The 19,485-nt window shown below is 43.9% G+C and overlaps 1 pseudogene; it reads left to right on the top strand.

Annotated features, from left to right (window-relative positions):
* The first annotated feature begins 474 nt into the window (after positions 1 to 474).
* LOC103010912 (glutamyl-tRNA(Gln) amidotransferase subunit C, mitochondrial-like) lies at positions 475 to 1,056 on the top strand (annotated as a pseudogene).
* The last annotated feature ends 18,429 nt before the right edge of the window (positions 1,057 to 19,485 follow it).

Below are 19,485 nucleotides of genomic sequence, written 5' to 3'. Positions count from 1 at the left end.
GAGGCAAGTTAAAGTATTTTAGAAAAAATAATCAGACCAACCATGGCACAGTACGAGAGCCTCAAGTCTACAGGGGATGGGCCTCAGTTTCCCTGGGTAAGTGAGAGGGCACCAAGACGTGGCCCGAGCAGGTGGGCTGTGTGCTCCCTTCTCTGGTGATCTTTTGTGCCCACGGGAAGGGATGAAAACTGCCCCTCCTGCATTTAGCCTTTAGCAGGTGGCCTGCGGGGCTCTCCAAGGTGCTGTCTGCCCCTAGATTCTCGCTTCACCGGGAAGCCAAGGAGAATAAAAATCAGCCTAAGTAACGATGGCCGAGAGCTTTCACCCAGCTTTCTTCACACAGTGGACCATCTCCGCCTTTTCAGACTACACTCTGAACTCAGGCTTATCTGCTGCATAACACAATCCAAATTTCTAAACCCCAAATCAAGACAACGTGGAGAAGGACGCTCTATGGGGCCGAGAAGGAGAGAAATGTGGACGCGGGCCGTGTGGCTGGGCCTTCGGGCGGCGGCGGGCGGGTGGCGGCGGGCAGGCGCCGGGGTTTCACCTCTAAGGCCGATCCTCAGGGAAGCCGCCGGGTCACGGCTGAGCTGATCGAGCACCTGGAGCGGCTACCGCTTGTGGACTTCGGCAGCCAAGAGGCTGCGGCACGGCTGGAGAAAGCCATCGCCTTCGCCGACTGGCTCCGCGCCATGGACACGGGCGGGGTGGAGCCCAAGGAGTCAGTTCTGGAGGACAGATGTCTGTACTTGAGATCCGACAATGTGGTAGAAGGCAACTGTGCTGAAGAACTACTACAAAACTCCCATCGAGGTGCGGAGGAGTATTTTGTGGCTCCCGCAGGTAATATCTCTTGGCCAAAGCTGGATGAAAAAGAGCCCTTCTCACGCCGCTGAGTAGCTATTCTGGGAAGGGGTGCCCTCTAAAAACATGGAAGTGCAATGACTATTTTGTTATGAACACTAATGTTCCCACTTCCTTCAGTCACCTGAAAACAGTGATGGTTAGGTATCTTTTAGAAACTAACTCTTTTGAAGACAGAATTGGGAAAGATCTAGCCAAAATAAGGCAAAGAGTCCCTGATGCCAACGGAAGTAGAAGGTATTGCCAGTTTCCAAGGAAATGGATCAAGTGTACTCACATTCACAGGCTGTTCTGTATGGAAGACTTTAACCCTCCCAAAAGACTGTCTACCGAACTGCACTTAAGTGAATTTTTCTATTTATGTAAATGTTAGACATTGCATCTGATCACTATGTGACAACCTGAGTCGTCCTTTTCAGTTGCTGCTTCCATTGACTTGAGCAGCCTTTTATCTTTACTGAACACACTTAAATTTGTTCTTGGGTACCCACTTTGTTCCAAGCAGAGGGCTGACTTTCTGCTAAGGTTAGGAGGCAGCTTTGGGAGGTGATGCATATGTTTATGGCCTTCATGGTTGTGATTTCATGTGTGTATACTTAACCCCAAACTCACTGAGTTGTATACATAAAATGTACAGCTTTTTACAGGTCAACTGTATTTCAATAAAGTGGTTTAAAAAAAAAGAAAAAAAGACAACGTGGATACTTCCATGCTCTTAAACCAGACCCTTCTGGGACCCTGCTGCCCCCCTGAAGTCCTCCCATGCTGGTGGATAATAAAGGTCCTTCTCCAGCTGCCACTCTCACAACAGCCCCTGGTCATGGTCAGTACCGCCACCTTCAGGCATAGAGTCCTATTTAATGTATACTCTTCAACACTTTGGGTTTTCCCAATACTGAAATTAGAAATCTGAAGAGATCATTTTGTGACTATCCCCGGTACATTTAAATGCTTTCAGAATGTGTGTATTTAATGGAAATTTGTTACCTTAATGGCCTTAAACCGTTCCATTTCATGATGTAAATTGTTGCAACAATTATTACAATTGCAGTTGTTGCAGAAGTCCCCGTTTGCAAAGCAATCACAGTACCTGTGAATAAAACAACACAGTGTGTCAAAGGCACCGCTGCCAGTAGTTGAAAACAAGCGTGCACACACCTACAGGGAGAGAGCTGGCCAGCACGCTGAGTCAACACAACTCTTAGTTACATGATTCTCCTCTTTATGTGAAAACTAGATCCACTGGGATGATGCTCTCCAGTGACCAACAGGAGAGAGAGACGTGTTAAAAATCAGTGGTTTCATAAAATAGGCGTGTGCAGAATAAACCATTTCCTGGACAATGTCCGCTGGCATCCATTGTCTCCTGCCCCTAATGCCCGCCGCCCTTCTCCCAGGAACACCGTAAGCTGGTGAGCAAAGAGCCACTTTCCCATCAACCATCCCAACCCGGCTGAAAGCGAGTTCACCTCTCGGCCAGACCTCGCCTATGAGCAAAAAACGAAGGGACCTAGAGGTGGACCCTGGCCCAGGCTTTGTGTCACTTTCATTCCACGTCAGTGGTGGAGAAAGGAGGCATGACTGGGGAGGAAACACGGGTGTGACACGACTGCTGTCACACTGTGATAACACACGCCGTCCACGAGCAGAGTCCACAGGACAGCGTGCTGAGTACACCCCGTCCGAGCACCTGCCCCTGGGATCCTGGAGTCAGATGGGCAGTGCCCGGCAGCTCAAGGGCGGGCAGTGCCGAGCACCTTCTCTGCTGCGTTTCCCTTGAAGACCTCTCAGCGTTTATGACTGTGAACTGCTTTACGTGCTCTGGTAGGAGGCGGCTCTTGGGATGCGCGGCAGAGGCCCTAAGAGGCCTGAGGTTTACACCTTTTCAGTATGGGCGGGGGCAAGACACTTTCCTCAACTCCTGTAAAAATTCATGTAAAATATCCTGCTTGTAACCTGCGCCCTCGAGAGCCTTTGGGAGGCTCGTCAGCCACTCCACGGCCTCAGCTTGTGACTAGAGAAGACCCACAGTGTTCTCTTCCGAGAGCATGATTCATTGAAAAGAGCTTCAAATGCAGGTCTAACATCAGCTCTGCTACTGGCTCCGCATGTTATCTGATCCAGGTTATCAGTCAGCGTCTAGAGGCAGGAAGCCCTGGCACCTGACCTCCCGGGCTCACAGGGTTGCTGAGGGAAGGCCTGGCGTGCTTCCCACATAGCGGGTGCCTCTGACAGAGTGCTGAACGAACACAGGAGGGCCTCTACGTCTGGCTATATGGTGGACTAGATGTTTGCAGAAACCTTCCTGTTACAGAGTTCCTGAACACAATTATTTTAACATTTATTATTTTAATATTTTTAAATAATGTGTCAAAATGCATGTCAAACCAAAGGAGAGTAAAGGAGATTGCCAGATGTGAAAAGATAAGGAACTGTGAAGCCAGACAGGTGAGTTCTGTGGCTGCCAAGTGTTGTCCTGGGCCCTCTGCAGGTCCTAGGGATCAAATGGGCCACTCCTGCAGGAGACAGGAGACAAAGTCTGAGCTACAGAAAGTGGGAGTTGGATCAAAAAAACCCCATATAAAGTGTGACTCCTTGAAAGGCCACCTCCCCACAAATCTACTTCACAGAAGGAGAATGTGGAAACACAGCACTGTCTGAGCCACAGGTAGAGAACAAGGGGAAAATGTGAGAGTTTTTCCAGACCACTAGGATGGACAGAAGGGAGACGAGGCAATTACAGAAGATTCGGAGGCTGGAAAACAGAGGGGAGAGAGTTAACGGACAGCAGATTCAAGAACACTGAAACCTGAGCTAGCAAGAGAGAGTGGAGAAGCAGCTCTGAAGGCATGAATGGGTGGTACCAGGCTGCTCTGAAGTGGGGTGAAGGGGGTGAAATTCTATTTAGGAGGTAGGGGGTCCCCAGGCTCCTTCCCTTCCAGCACCTAACTGCTCCTCCATCACCATGGCAAGAGACTGAAATTACTCTCTGGGGTAAAACAATTGAGGACTGGGGTATTCTAAAGAACAAAAGGGGGAAAGGTGAATCTGAGACCCCCAGGTTTTTCCACTCAGCCCCTAGAATTCTAGCAGGAGATTGGAAAGGCCTTCTCTGAGGACCCACTAGCCCAAGAGAAAATATAAAAGAGTCTGACATTGAGATTCCCCAATAAGTGGCTTGGTAAGATCACCCTACGGTGAAGCCACAGGGAGCAAGCTCCCACCAACGTACCAAGAGCCCCCTCCCTTCTGCCTTGTTCTTAACCATGAGCAGAGTGGCAGGCAAAGATCTGCAGACATTTTAGGGACTCATCCAATATGAAAGACAGAGGCCTAAAGAAACAGACTCTGAAGGGAAAAGAAAATGGGGTGGGGGACAAGGGGGTATCAATAGCCTTGGAAAGATTAAGAAAAGTTATTGTATCCAGGAAACAAGAAAACGATGCTAAAAAACACTCAGAGTACAAAAAATACATTACGTAAAATAAAAAAGTAATCACAGGGATGAAAAACTTAACAGAAGATAAGAAAACAGAACACACATACAAAACAAGTAAAAAACAATAGGAGAAAGAAGAATGTAGAGGAGCATCAGAGGGTCCAACACTTATGTAAAAAATAAGGGTTCCAGAAAGATAGAATTTTAAGAATGAAGGGGAGAAAGTAAGTCAAGAACATTTCCCAGCACTAAGGGGCATGGGTTCCCAGAGTGAAAGGGACTGCCAAATGGCCAGAACAAGACACCTCTCACCAAATTTCAGAGCACGGGGCGCAAAGAGAAGATCCCACAAGGTTCTAGAAAGAATAAAATAGGTTTCATACAAAGGGCAAGAAAAAAGTTCATAGCAACACTAGAAACTAGAAGAAAATGCAGCAAAGCCTTCAAAATTCTAAAGGAAAATCCCACTAGTTGAAGGTGGAAATCCCATTGTCCATCCAAAATGATCATGTCAGTGAGAGGACAGTCTATGACATTTTTAGACACATACTGTCTGAAAACATTCTCTCCCATCACTCTTGCTCGGGAAGCTACTGGAGGACGTGCCGCACCAAAATGATGCAGTGAATCAAATGAGGAAGATAATGGGATCCAGGAGCCAGGGGGTCAAACACGAGGAAGAAGCAAAGGAAACCCTGGGCCTGATGCTGGAGGGAGGGTCCAAGAGAACTGTGCAGCAGGCCTGGAAACCAACCACTCAAGAGCAGGATGGCGACAGCTGCAGGAAAGGCTTCCTCCAGACCAATTCACGGAATACCTAGTGTGTTGGAGCATGTTAAGAGAACAGTTACACAACTGGAGGAGAGTTAAGGGTTAAGTTAGTGTTAGGTACATTAAAAAACTGAGTATTAACTCAAGGGAAAAGGTAAAGACATGCAGGAAGAAAATTAATCAAGGCTCAGCAGTGAGTAGTGTTTTCATAGTCATAAAATTAAATACTATTGATCCAACCAAGTACATCTGATGTCTGGGAACAGGACATGTGAGTGTTGGGTGGGGGGTTACATGTGAGTAGCAAGAGGGAACAGAGCTAAATCCACATCTTTCATGGCACAAAAACAAGAGATCATGCCCAAACTGAAAAGCCAAGAAGTAGCAACACAAGCACGTTATTTAGATTTATGGAGGCAAATATTAAAAGATTTGGTTAAGGGTTAAAAGTTCCTGGAGATCAGAAAATAAGGAACAATTGTCAGGGAACTACATTTTTTTGTCATAAGCCTTGTATAATTATTTGGCTCTTTAAACTATGTGCGTGTGAGCTGGATAAAAATAATAACTAAATGAAAAGTCAGAAAGGATAAACTGAAAGATAAAGAAATTAGATCCAGATTCAGCATAAAAAGACAAAAAAGTTAAAAATATGGAAGAGAGATTAAAAGAAATGGTTGCTAGTTAGAGGGACTCACGTATGTCTGATTAGCATTACAGAAGGACAGAGAAGAGAAAATGAAAGAGAGGTATATTTGGAGTGAGGATATCTGTGAGTTTTCCAGAACTGTTGAAAGTTGTGGATCCTCAGATTTCAGAAACCTAATGAACCCCAAAAAGGCAAATAAAAAGAAAAATCGAAGACAAAAAGAAAATTGTAAAAACACCAGAAGAAAAGACATTACCTAGACTGACCACTCACTTCGTGTTAGAAATAGTGGAAAACAGTAGAATAATACCTTCGAAACACTGAGAGAAAAACTGACAATCTAGAATTTTATACCTAGTCAAACTATGCTTACTCACCAAGGTCCAAGCTAGGCATATTTCTTTTCTTGCACTCACACCTTGCTGGGTGCTTTTATTTATTAACTCTGTCCCCTCTACTTTTTAAAACTTTATGTTGAAGATTTGTAACTGTGTATCACTGAACCCTCATTTTCTTCTTCCCCAAACATCAAGAAAGGGTTTCTATGCTTGCTGCTTATCCTTCCTCTTCTCCTATTCTTTCTTTAACCTACTGTGCTCGGACTGTCTTCTCCATCCCCCTAACTCTCAAACAACCTCCTTAACCAGAAAGGCAAGGACCTCTTCACTGCATTTACCTCTCAGCAGTGTGTGACATTATTATGCTCCAGAACCACATTCCCCACTTCCTATCAGACATTTCCACCCTATCAGACATTTCCACCTCCAACTCAGGGTATCCACACCTTAACTCCTGACCTTCACCTACAGCCCTCACCGTGCTCACTCTGTAGTCTCTCTCTGCATTCATGGTGTCCATCCACCCAGTAACATGACCCCTGAGTCATTTCTGACGATTACCTTTCTCTCTTTTCTCACATCCAAGGGGTTACCAAGTCTACTGATTCTGCTTCAGAAATGTCTTTGCTAATTTTATTCTTGATAAAAGTAAATCACATTTGTTGTAGTTTTTAAAAATGTAAATAAGCAAAAAGAAAAAAATTACAATCACCCAGAATCCCACTCCCTAGAGATGATCATTTGGCAAATATATTTCAGAGTTTTTCTGTAAAACTATACATATTAAAATAAATACATGTTGTTTGGTTACATATAATATATAAAAAAAACAAGATCATATTTTATACACTGTTTCAATGTGCTTTTATTATGTATCAATGTCAGTAATCAATATGACAGCTTGCTTTCATTACTTATCAATATAATGTTATGAGTGTTAATATTACATGTAAATAGAGTTACATGCCATTTTAATGACTGAACAATACCCCATTCTATAGTGGCGTCATAATTTAGTTAATAATTCCCCTTATACTGAACATTCAGATTATTTTATATATTTTGGAATAATGAACAATACTACACAAGTGGCACTGGCCTCCTTTCTGTTCTGAGAACCCTGTACCCTCTCTCTCTTGCCACAGGGCCTTTGCACCTGTTGTTTCCTCGGCCTAGAACACTCTTATCAACCCACTTTCAATCTACCTCTGCCCCCTCTTCCAACACCCCTCTTGTCCTCTGGGAAGCTTTCCTGGCTGTCATACCTGGTCAGCTCCCCCCGTCGCCCTCTGCCCATTGCTGCTCCTTTCCACCATGACCTCCACGTGTGTGATTGTTCTGTTCATGTCTGTCTCCCCCACTAGATTGTGAGTGCTGAGAGGGCAGGGACCGTAACTATCTTGCTCATTTCTGTCTTCCCTATTCCTGAAATCACAGGCATTCAAAAATACTTTGTGGAATGAATAAATGATGAGTGGAAAAAATGCTACAATGCGTATGTTTGAAATGTCTCTTAAATCTGTGGATTTTTTCTTCATTGCTACCATCTCTGCCCTAGTTCAGGTCTTCATCATCTTTTGTCTATACTGTTGTGATAGCCTCCTAACTTTCAACTTCCTCCACTTTGCCGTTAGTGCTAATTTCCTAAAACATATATCAGGCAAAAAGAAGCAAAGAAAAAGCGGTAATCAGAAAACACAAAAGTGGTGTTGTGTATTTCTGGTGGGAATGTAAAATGGTGCAGTCACTGTGAAAACCAGTAAGGTGTTTCCTGAAAAAGTTAAACATAGAATTACCATATAATCTAGCAATTCCACTTCTAGGTATACACCCAAAAGAAATGAAAGCAGGGACTCAAGCAGATACTTGCACACCCATGTTCATAGGCAGCATTATTCACAACAGTCAAAAGGTAGAAACAACCCAAGTGTCCATCAACAGATGAATGGATAAACACACGTGGTCTGTACATACAGTGGAATATTATTCAGTCTGAAAAAAAATAAAGTACTGATACACGCTACAACATGGATGAACCCTGAAAACATCATGTTAGTGAAAGAAGCCAGACTCAAAAGGACAAATATTGTATGATACCATTTACATGAGGTGCCTGGAATATGAAAACTAAGAGACAGAAAGTAGAACAGAGGTTACCAGGGGGTGGGGTAAGGGGGTAATGGAAAGCTACTTAATGTGTACAGAGTTTCTATTTGGGATGATGAAAAGGTTCTGGGAACGGATAATGGTGATGGTTGCACAGCATCGTGACTGTAATTAACGTCACTGAATTATACATTTAAAAATGGTTAAAATGGTAAATTTTATGTTTTGCATATTTTACCACGATTTAAAAAAAGCAAGGTGCAGAGAGCAAGTATGAAATGCTGCCATTTTACTGAGGAAAGAAAAGTACTTAAATAAATAAATTTTAAGACTCCAGAGGGAGACGCAAGAAGGAGGAGATATGGGGATATATGTATATGTATAGCTGATTCACTTCGTTATAAAGCAGAAACTAACACACCATTGTAAAGCATTTACACTCCAATAAAGGTGTTAAAAAAAAACACCTTCAAAAAAAGATGGTACAAATAATTCCATGTATATCAATAATGAGACAAAGAATGCAAATGGATTTTAAAAGTCTATTAAAACATGGATTATTAGATTTGCTTTTTAACAAGCCAACTATATTTAGATTACAGGAGACACACCTAAAACATAACTACCACACAGAAAGTATGAACATAAAGGGATGTTATGAGCACAACCTGCTAATACTAACCAAAGAATATGTGGCATAGCAACATTAATATGAAAGCAAAAAAAAACGAATATAAAGCAAAAAGCAATAGGTTACAGAGATATATTTAACAGTTGATGGAATAATTCACAAAAAAGATATAACAATCATGAATTTGTATAACCCTTCACTAAAGACTCAAAATATACAAACCAAAATGGAATTATAAGGGAAAAATAAGCAAATTCACAATCATAGTGAGAGGTCTTAATGCACTTTTATCAAAAACAGATAAATCACACAAAATTTAATAAGCATTTAGCAGATTTAAAAAACAAAATTAACAAACTGGAGCTAATGGATAGTAAATGTATCTAACAAATAGAGAATATACATTTTTAAGTTAATATAGAATATTTTAAAAATCGATCAAACATTAAGTCATAAGGGGGCTTCCCTGGTGGCGCAGTGGTTGAGAATCTGCCTGCCAATGCAGGGGACACGGGTTCAAGCCCTGGTCTGGGAAGATCCCACATGCCGCAGAGCAACTGGGCCCATGAGCCACAACTACTGAGCCTGCGCGTCTGGAGCCTGTGCTCCGCAACAAGAGAGGCCGCGATAGTGAGAGGCCCGCGCACCGCGATGAAGAGTGGCCCCTGCTCGCCACAGCTAGAGGAAGCCCTCGCACAGAAACGAAGACCCAACACAGCCAAAAATAAATAAATTAATTAATTAAAAAAAAAGAAAAGAAAAAATACAGCCATTTGCTTAAAAAAAAAATATTGAAAACCAAATCTTGCGGTACATACAAAAGATAAAATCAGTACATCATGATCAAATTGGGTTTAATCCCTGGTCTACAAGGGTGGATGACCATTAGAAAATGTTGTAATAGATCAAACTGTAAGATTAAGAGAGGAAAACAAACTGATCATTTCAATGAATGCAGGCAAAAAGGCTTTGATAAAATCACCACTCATTTATAATAAGAATTTAAAAAGAAAACCTCTTAGGAAACCAGGCATAGAAGGACACTTCCTTAGCTCGAAGTGGGCCTGCGGCAGAGAAGGACCCACCCTCCCCTTACTCTGCCCCTTGACAGCAACTCTGGTTGAGCATGTGGTCAACTCCGCTCAATTTCCACTCCGCTTCCCAGCTTCCTACCCAGTATGGTCTGACCACATGACTAGGTTCTGGCCAAAGGGATATGAGTGGAAGTGACTGTGGCAGTTTCTGGTTATGCCTTGGAAGGTAAGGAGTGTGCCTTCGCCCTCCTCTTCTTCTTCCCCAGTGGGTGGAAAGCAAATGTGAGGGTGGCAGCTGGGGCAGCCTTCTTAGCCCGCAGAACCGAACCACTCATCTGAGGATGGCAGAGCAGCTGATAAAGGAGGTGGAGACACTGATACTGATCAGCTGCCTCAGAGCCCTGAAATGGTTGCCATTTAGAGTCTTTGAAATAGTGTCTAAGCATGTCTTCTACCTACTACAGAGCATCTCTCAAAAACCTACAGCAAATATCTTATTTCGGGCAGGGTAAGGGAATTTTAGAAGTGTTTCTATTAAAATCAGGAGCAAGGCGATGCCAGCACCAGCACTTCCCTTCCTCACTGCGCTGAGGTCCCAGCTAAGACAATAAGGCAAGGAAAAAGATGAGATAGGAAAGATACCATGGTCCTTCTTTGCAGGCAAGATGACTGTTTAAATACAAAGGTGAAGGAAATTCACAGATGAATCATTACAACTAAGAAGCGGGATCCATGCAAGGAGCAGGATTAAGAACCCAGAACCAGACCCACATGTGTACTTCAAACCTTGACAGCTGACAGGGAACACATTGCAGATCATGGGGGACCATATTATGGTTTTGCAATAAATGGTGCCAGAAAATTAATTGTACACATGGAAAAAAATAATTAGATTCCTACCTAATGCCACTCAGAAAAATCAATTACAGGTGCATTAAGGCCTCAATGACAAAAAGCAAACCTTTAAAACTTTTAGAAATAGTCTAATAGCACATCTGTGTAACCTTGGGATATGGACAGATTTCTTAAACAGGGCACAAAAAGGCAATAATAATAAAGACATGTAAAAAAATAATAAAGACACGTGATAATTTTGACTACATTAAATTTAAAACTTCTGTTCATCAAAAGTCACTGCTCACCTTCAGCCATACGTATTGAGGGCTCAATAGACATCGACCTCTTGCTAGACACTGGAGATACAGTCGTAAACAAGACACAGTCCTCCTTGTTATAAGACTTACGGTCGTGCTCTCTCTTGGGGTTAGAATGAGGGTCAGACAGGGTCGAAAACCCATGTCTAGGGCCGGGATATACACCTTGGCCCCCAGCCAAACTTCCACTCCCTTCTACTAATGTGGGCTTCCCCTCCATGCAAAATTGCTTTCCTCTCCTAGTAGGCTCAGACGGGTCTGCTCCCGTTGGTAACAGCGAGAGTGGCAGCCACAAGAGAGCTGGAAAAGCATCACCTCAGGCTCCCCTGCTTGGTGTGTCAGTCAAGACAGAGGTAAGGGTTCCAAGTCTTCAGGGGAAGAAAATCTGACTGCCTGCAGGTTGATGAATGAGAGTGGATGGTGGTCTTTCAGGGCATGCCTCATTCCTGTGAGTTCACGCTTTGTCACCGGTACCATCTGCAGTCTAGGTATTCTCGTACAAGGTATTTGTATTGTCCCCCTTCTTCAGTCTACTCTCACCATTGCCCAGGAAACCACATCTACAGCCATCACGTGAGGTTTGGTGGCCCCTCTCTAGGCTGTGAAATACCAAGTGAGCACCGTCTATTAAAGATGCTGTCCTTGAGGTACAGACTGTTTCAGTGCTGGCAGCCTGGCAACATTCCAGCACTCTGTGGGTAATCTTACTCTGTCACTTAACGAGAAGGTAATAATACTGTCAAGAGAATACCTGTGATACCCGATACCCCATGGTACAGTCACTTCTCACAAGCACATTGTATCCTAGAATTTTAGCTGTAGTGTTTGAAAAGATTTGAGATGATATATATTCGAAACTCATTCTTCATTCATTGGCATCTGACAAATCCCCAGCTAGGAACACTTTAAAACATTGGGATAAATATTTGAAATGTTTTAGATGCATATTTGAGCTGGTAAAAAAAATTAAAGAAATGCCTCAGAGACCAAAAAATGAAAGAGAAGCAAAAACTCAGCGGGGTAAGCTAAAGCTGAAGCCCGCAGCTATGTTAGGGCTCTGCTGATCCCAACAACCAAAGGCTTTGGTCTTAACTGTTACAGGGAGGAAGAGGCGGGGGACAACAACAACCATAATAATGGCAAACAGAACATTTACAATATGCCAGGCATTGCTCTAAGTGCTTTATACACTAACACATGTGTTTACATATATATTAATATATTTACATACATTAATGCTCAAGGCATGGGATCAGCTCCAAGATCTACAAATAAAGCTGGAACAGTAGAAGGTCTGTACCCAGTGGAAGAATGAACTAGGAAAAATGCCCTGCAAAAGAAAGGGCAAGAAAAATGCATGTGGGCATTGGCTTGAGAGGCGGGGGCTCACTTGGGTTTCAGACCTGAATTCATATTAACTGTGTGGCCTAAAAAAAAAAAAATCTTAGCCAAAAATTTTAGGTTGTCCAAATTGAATGGGCCACCAAGCCCCAAGTAGAAACAAACTCAAACTTTCTCTGAAGAAATGCACTCTCAAGCCAACCTCAAAGAATTCCCACATATAAAGTTTCAATGATTATAATTCTCTCTCTCTCATGCGCGCGCATGCACACACACACACACACAGAGAAAATCACAAAATACATGAGGTAACAAGCCATAATGAGTGAAAGATCTAGAGAAGAAACAAACACCAGAATCAGATAAGCAGAGACTTTAATATTAGAATTATAAGCTATAGAATATAAATTAAGTATTTATTATTCTAAAATATAAAAGAAGGGATCAAAAGTATAAGTAAGGAACAAGAGACTATAAAAAATGACCATCCAGATTTGACCTTCTACTCCACAGAATTCTGGTTAATTAATTCTAGTTAATTAATTAATCCAATTAACCAGAGGCAAAAGGCCATTTGAAGAAGCAATATTGGAGACTATCCAATCTATGATTAAAATCTTGATTTAGATTTGATTAGGGTGAAAAATTAGATAGTATAACTGCTCCCAACAAGTCCCACCAAGTATCTCAGCAAAAATTGAGTTGGAATGGAAGATGCTTAAAAAATTGAGTTTGGATTTGTTTAAAGTCGATACATGAAAGGGCTAATTAAAACTGCCATGGAAAAACCCCATACTCATAACATAAAGCCAATTCCTTCCTTCAGCGCGCTCGTGAAAGAGAAGAGCCCTTTCTCCACTCCACTGCAGAGGGTTCCTTCTCACTCTATGGAATTATTGTCCAAAGGTTCAGAATTTAACACTGATGTCACTGCCTGTATCAAAAAACATCCTGATACAAAAGTGGGTTACAATCAGTGTTTTAATAACCTAATCATGATGCAGTAAATCAATGTTTAAAATGCATAAAAATTATTAAGAAAGTCATTTCCCACAGCGATGGAAAGGTAGACATGAACTACTTATAAAATCTTAAAATCAATTTTTAATAATCGATAAATTTTCAATAAAATAATCACAAAACATTTATCTACCTTTTAATTAAGTTTACATCAACACCATTTTAATTATACAGATTAACTTTATCATTTAAAAATAATTCTCAGCTTTTCATGGCTAATGGAACAACAACAACAAAAGGCTGGAGCACATGATTTCAAGTTTCGAGGGTAATCAGCAAAGGCACTACAAAGGGTGGCTCTAGCAAAGGGGGATGAGTGCAGAGTGGGCCCCTCCTCTCCCACAGCAAGAAGGCAATAGATAACCTTTCCAGACATGGGAGCAAACTTCAGAAAGCCTGAAAACAGAAGTCACTAAAATGGTAGCTTCTAGGGAGGAGTCCAGAGAGTGGGGAGAGGTGGAGCAGGGTACTGGGACTTCCCATCATAATCAGATATAGTCACTGATTTTTACCCATGTGTATGTATCACTTTGATTTTTAAAAAATACAATAATGTGGTTTTCTCTTTATTAATGGCCAATTAGTAGTAATCACTCTTAACCTTTATCCAGGAGAGACTCCCAAATAAAGTAGGACAAATGCACTCCAAGAAAATTAGATTCCATTGCCTTGAATGTGGCTTAGCTGCGGGGAGTAAAAAGCTAAAGGAAGCCGGTGGTGATGCCACGCTTGCTAGTGAAGCAGGCAACGGTGAACGCACGCCTGCCTTGCTCCAGTGCGAGCGTGCCTGTGGCACACTGAGAGACAGAGTGGTGTTGCCGCCAGCACCAGTTCACGGGTCTCTCCAAGAAGCTCCGCGGGGGTACATTTGCCCATGCCTTGGCCTTTCCAAAAGCAGTATTTCCAGAGATAATTGGTTTCTCAGTGACAGACTGATACCAACCAAACCACGATGCACTGCTCAGAATGCTGTGTGTTAATTTATGGTGGAAATAACATCCCCTCCGGTGCCCATAACGTTCGCAGCCTCTACCCAGGGCCCCCTGCTTCTCGGGATGGGGCCACTGAGGAAGCTAAACGGCCGGCGCTGAGGGTGGTGACAGTTAGAGGCGCAGAGTCGCGGGGCACAACGGGAGGGTGCGAGCCCCCGGCACACAGCACACAGCACTTCTCTGGAGAAGGCCGCGCCCGCGGGCCCCCAGCGACAGTGCCTCCCTTCCCTGGACAGCACTGGAAACGCTCGCGCTCGGAGCCTCCTTTTCCTTTGTTCCAGTGCCGACCAAGCCCCCTTGTGATGATAAACTCTTTCTTTAGTGTGTCAGTCACCGATTAATCTGGAAAGCTGCCTCTAGGCAGGAAGCTCTTTCTTGGGCTTTTCCATTATGAGGTAATCAATAAGTTAAACCCTTCCTGGAGACTCATCTTACCTCCACGTCCTTAAGAGCTACCTCATTCTGTCCCCGGTCATAGTCTGCACCTTGCTCTAGGCTTCATGGGTTATTCGCGGGCTCCCCAGTCGCCAACCCCGCCAGCAGCTCGGCAGCCCCTGTCCACAGGAAGCCGCGCCCACCCCTGGCTCTGTCCACTCTAGGCTCCACCACCTCGTCCTCCACCGCATCAGAAGTTCCATCCGGGCTGGCCTCTCCGGCTTGACAGTGTCACGTGGTCCGGGCTTTGCCCTCTGCTCTCCTTCCTCCTCACCCAGCTGCATTTTTAGAGCTCCTGATCAGTGGTCTCGTGGCGTTTCCAGCGTTCAGACGGGTATAGGCCTCGCATTCACAGACTAAACCAATGACAACTCAGTATTCACATACAGTCAACCCTAGATTTCAACATTAACTTTAAAAAATCAGATTTTTTTTCCGTTTTGTTTTGTGAACCAAGTTTCACGGACTTCTGGATTTTTACCCACGTCTGCACCCCTATATCACTGTCCCATCACTGGAGCTCTCAGTGACTTCAGCAGAAGCTCTGCAACGGAAAAATCACGTGGAGATGGTGGTTAGGGTTGTTAGACATCGGGCGAGGCGGCATCTCCCCTTCCGTCACGTAACAAAGCTAGGCAGGCACTCAGGGCAGAAAGCAGCAGCCCAGAGCAGAGGCTGAGAGCGGGCAGACCACACCAGTGAGAGTCTCCACGTGACAGGGTGGGGACGGGAGCTCGAGCGCACGATGCCGTCAGTCAGCGTGGCTGGTCCGCTTCCTATTTCAGCCACACCATCCACCCCGGCCCATGATTCTGCTTCACAACCTGCCCTACCACCCCGCTGACCGAGCCTCCCGGGAGCTGGCATCCCTGGGGGAGAATTTTTCTAAGAAGAATTCAATATAGGGTAAACCAATTCATCAAACTTTTAAAAACTAGGAGGTGGAAATGTTACAGTTAATGCTCAACAAGGATGCCGTGTTTAGCACTTGTCTGGGGGACTAGACAATGTAAACCAAAATCCAAGAAAATCACACCACTTGAGGTCCTTTCCTGGGTTAGTTGGTCAAGATAACACCAAAAGATCCCAACCAGGTTTATGCAGAAAGTGTGGCTTCTTGTTGCTCTGATTTACGAGGAGCGTCAGGACACAGCTGTTGAGTCTTAACTGTAACCTATACGCTACTAGCCGTTCAGGTCTGTCTGGACTCTGCTCCACTTACTGACTTCTAAACGACCTTATTTCTATTTAATAATGAAGGATTTGTGATTACTTACAATTTCAGACACTGGGATTTGGTACAGTTACATGGCTTTTTAGACTTTGTGTCCCATGAACTAACAGTTACTCTATAAAGATTAAAAAAGAAAATGTATTCAGATCGTTACTCTTTAAAAAGAGACTTAGCTAAGCATCTGGTGTTTTTGAACGAATACTGAAAATCTCAACACCAGAGAGTTATAGGTGTTATTTATCAGTGCCTGATCATGAGGGGGCGTGGCACGCACATTCACACGTGGGAGAGCGAGCCTGGCCAGGTCCAGCTGCACGTCCAGGGACCCTATCGCTGTCTGCTCCCCAAGAAGCCTTCTCCGAGTTTCTTCCACTGATCTGTTTAAACCTCTACTGTGTGTGGCTCCCCACACCAAATAGCTCTTTTTATTTTTATTTTCTGTATTTTCCAAAATCAGAACACTAATGAGAAGTGTGAATTAAAGATTAACAGATCAACGACTGTTCGCATTGCTAGAGCTGTCCAACCAGTATCACCACCTGTATCAAAGCGTGTTTTGAACGTATCACGTGGGCATTGGGACCTCCCTCCTCACCGTTCCCTTGGGGATTAGCCTAGAAGCCACCTCCAGGGGCAAAGGAGGAGGAGAGATGAACGTGCGCTGGATGCTGCTAAGCCCGAGAGGCGGCTGCGGGTTAAGAAATCGGGACAAGCTCCCAAGCGCTGCTTAGAAATGCTGCTCCCTGAGGGAACTCGGGATGTTGGCCGCGTGAGACGGTGGGTAGATCCTGGCGACGAGGAGGAGCACACGTGCCGAAACCCCGGCTGTGATTGGGGCTCTCCCTTCCTCCCTCGAGTTCGGCCCCCTGCTCCCCGAGACCGCGTGTGTAGGCTTCGCCTCTGCAACCACTGGCTGCTTCCGGGCAGAGACACATCCTGGTCTCAGGTTTCCTACAGGAGCTGCTACAGTACTTGGCACACACAGGGCTTGCTGACAGTCCCCTGTCACCCCACAGAGCACGGGAACTACCCTCGGCCTGTGCTCCGTGCCCTCACAAACACAACCGTCTCCAGTCGGGGCTGAGGTCAGTCTAACCTCAGCTCAGCCCACCCTCCCCTCTGCTCTGGCTGCTTCGCTCATCAGGGCTCCGCCACTCTTCTCACCGGCTCTGCTTCTGTTTCATGACCCCGTCCTCCCTCATTTGAAACAGCAAATGGTAACTGACTCCTGGGTGAGCTGCTAAGTGTTACTTCTTCTGGAGCTGTCTGTCGTTTTTAAAATAATGTCCCCATACTATGTCACTGAATGCTATATTAATTTATTCTTCGTCTAGTCTAGTTTTCTCCTTTATAGAGAGGAGAGTTGCAGCCTTCTATTCCCATGGGTGCCTGGAGGTGGCAGATCTGGCTACACTGCTCCTGGCCCACCCACCCTGGATCACACATGGGCTGTTCAGGGGAAGGGGACATGCGCACAGACTTCACTGCTCTTGCCCTCAGCCCTGCCTCTAAAATGGGGCACGAGGTGGCCTGACTACCTGTCCAGAGGAACCAAAAGTCTTTCCTTTAAAAATGAGGTGGAGGTCCGTGGAGACACTCCAGTGGTGACCTGCCACAATTGTGGAAGCAGAGAGGACAATTCACTGAGTATCTGCAGTGTCAGGAAGATGCCAACAGGCACTGACTAAGAGATCACCATGTGGCCAGGACTGTCGTAAAAGCTTCAGGGGAACACCAAAGTATATATATATTTTTAAATTTACAGTGCCTGTTCTAGAGGAATCCACCAAATAATTTGGGACATGAGATGATATATACAATTGAAAAATTAGAGAACAGAAGATATTATATAATCAACTATCAAATTATATGATACTGACTGCAAATGACATAAGATTCAGGGGCAGTTTAATAGAGATGTAAAAACAAAACAAACTACTTCTGAAAGAAGTAGAACTTGACATTGACTTTCAAGGGTGTGAAGTTTTTTAACAAAAGGATGTTTCAGTTGAAATAACAGCACGAGCAAAGACACCACATCAGGGATGAGCACAGAGCGCCTGAGGGGATAGTCAAGGGACAAGTTCATTGTAATGGACTAAACTGGGAAAAAATTCCATGGCTCTAATAATGTTTGACTACTCTTTTTGCCAATCTGAAAAGTAAAGGGTTAGAAGAGATCTGGACAACTCTGCCTCAGAAAAGCATTATTAATAAACTGTACCACAGGTGAGATATGACCTCATCTTTAAGAAAAAATTTCCAGAGAAGCGGACTCTTGAATATTATAGTGTTCATTATGTCACCAAAAATAAAGGCATCAATAATGTAACAAAATTCACATTAACGCCTGATTGATAATCAGATTGTTAAGGCTATGCAGAGTGACAGGATGTGAATTTGTATTCATAGGATACGGTAGTTAATAAGTTAGCCAGTTCACCACCTATCTCTAAAGAATGCCAATTGGGTGAATTCACGCATATGGACTGCTGGCCGTAAGGCCCAAGCTGGCCTGCTTCTATGTCATCTACTATTTTAGAACGTTTAAACAGTATTGGGCTGACAGAATTTCCTTTCTGATGTCTTCAGACCTAGCTGACCCTCTTATCTTGTGGAAGTTAAAAAAAAAAAAATGCCTAACAAAACATCTAAAGAGGTAAAGAGGTCTAGCAAATTAGTTGTGGTTGGGAACTCATACAGAATGAAACAGCCAGCAAACAGCTTTCTGACAGCTCCCTCACTACAAACAATAAATTGGTAGAGATTCCAGTACACCGTCAGTACTATGGATGTTGAGATAAAAATCGTCTGGCTGATTCAGTGGCGTGACATCAAATCAAGTAATTATTTGCAGCAAAAAAATACAAAAACAAAGCTCATGTTGGTCCTGACACATCATTTATAATAGAAAAATATTTTATGAGCTGCATAATTCCTTCACACTAGAGAAAACCTAGTAGAGACTGGGAAGAAGGCAGGGGGAGGGTGGGGAAAAGGAGAAATACACTGCAGTGAGAACTTCCTCACTACTGCTCCTCTGTGGAAACATGTATCAGCTAAACACAGAGAAACCTCGAGTGTCACCGTCGCTCTGAGAGCACACACTTGAACTAAAGCGTTAGAAACACCAAATTCCCTTGAATGTGCTAGACATGCTAAAGCACATAGTGGTGCAATACTGTTGGCCAGGTGCTCCCAGATTACAAGAAAGATAAAGTGAGTATCTTCAGGATCGTAACGTCCTGGGTATATGGTGTAATACTATGCTGGCAGTATTACAGACCAGCAGAATCTAGAGGTTGCCCACATAGTTGTTTTGTCCAGAAACATTAGGAGCCGTGATTATAGAACCAATTACAACGACAGCAACCATACCCTCGCTGATCCGTCGCGCCAAGAGGGGAGCCAGGAGAATGGCTCCTACAGTCTTAGTCCCTCAAATTAAGTGAGAGTCATCAACCGGCTCCACAA

Source organism: Balaenoptera acutorostrata, chromosome 9 (assembly GCF_949987535.1).
Source record: "Balaenoptera acutorostrata chromosome 9, mBalAcu1.1, whole genome shotgun sequence".
Taxonomy (NCBI): Eukaryota; Metazoa; Chordata; class Mammalia; order Artiodactyla; family Balaenopteridae; genus Balaenoptera; species Balaenoptera acutorostrata.
Note: the sequence above shows the minus strand (reverse complement) of the source record. Positions and strands in the feature narration are given on the sequence as shown.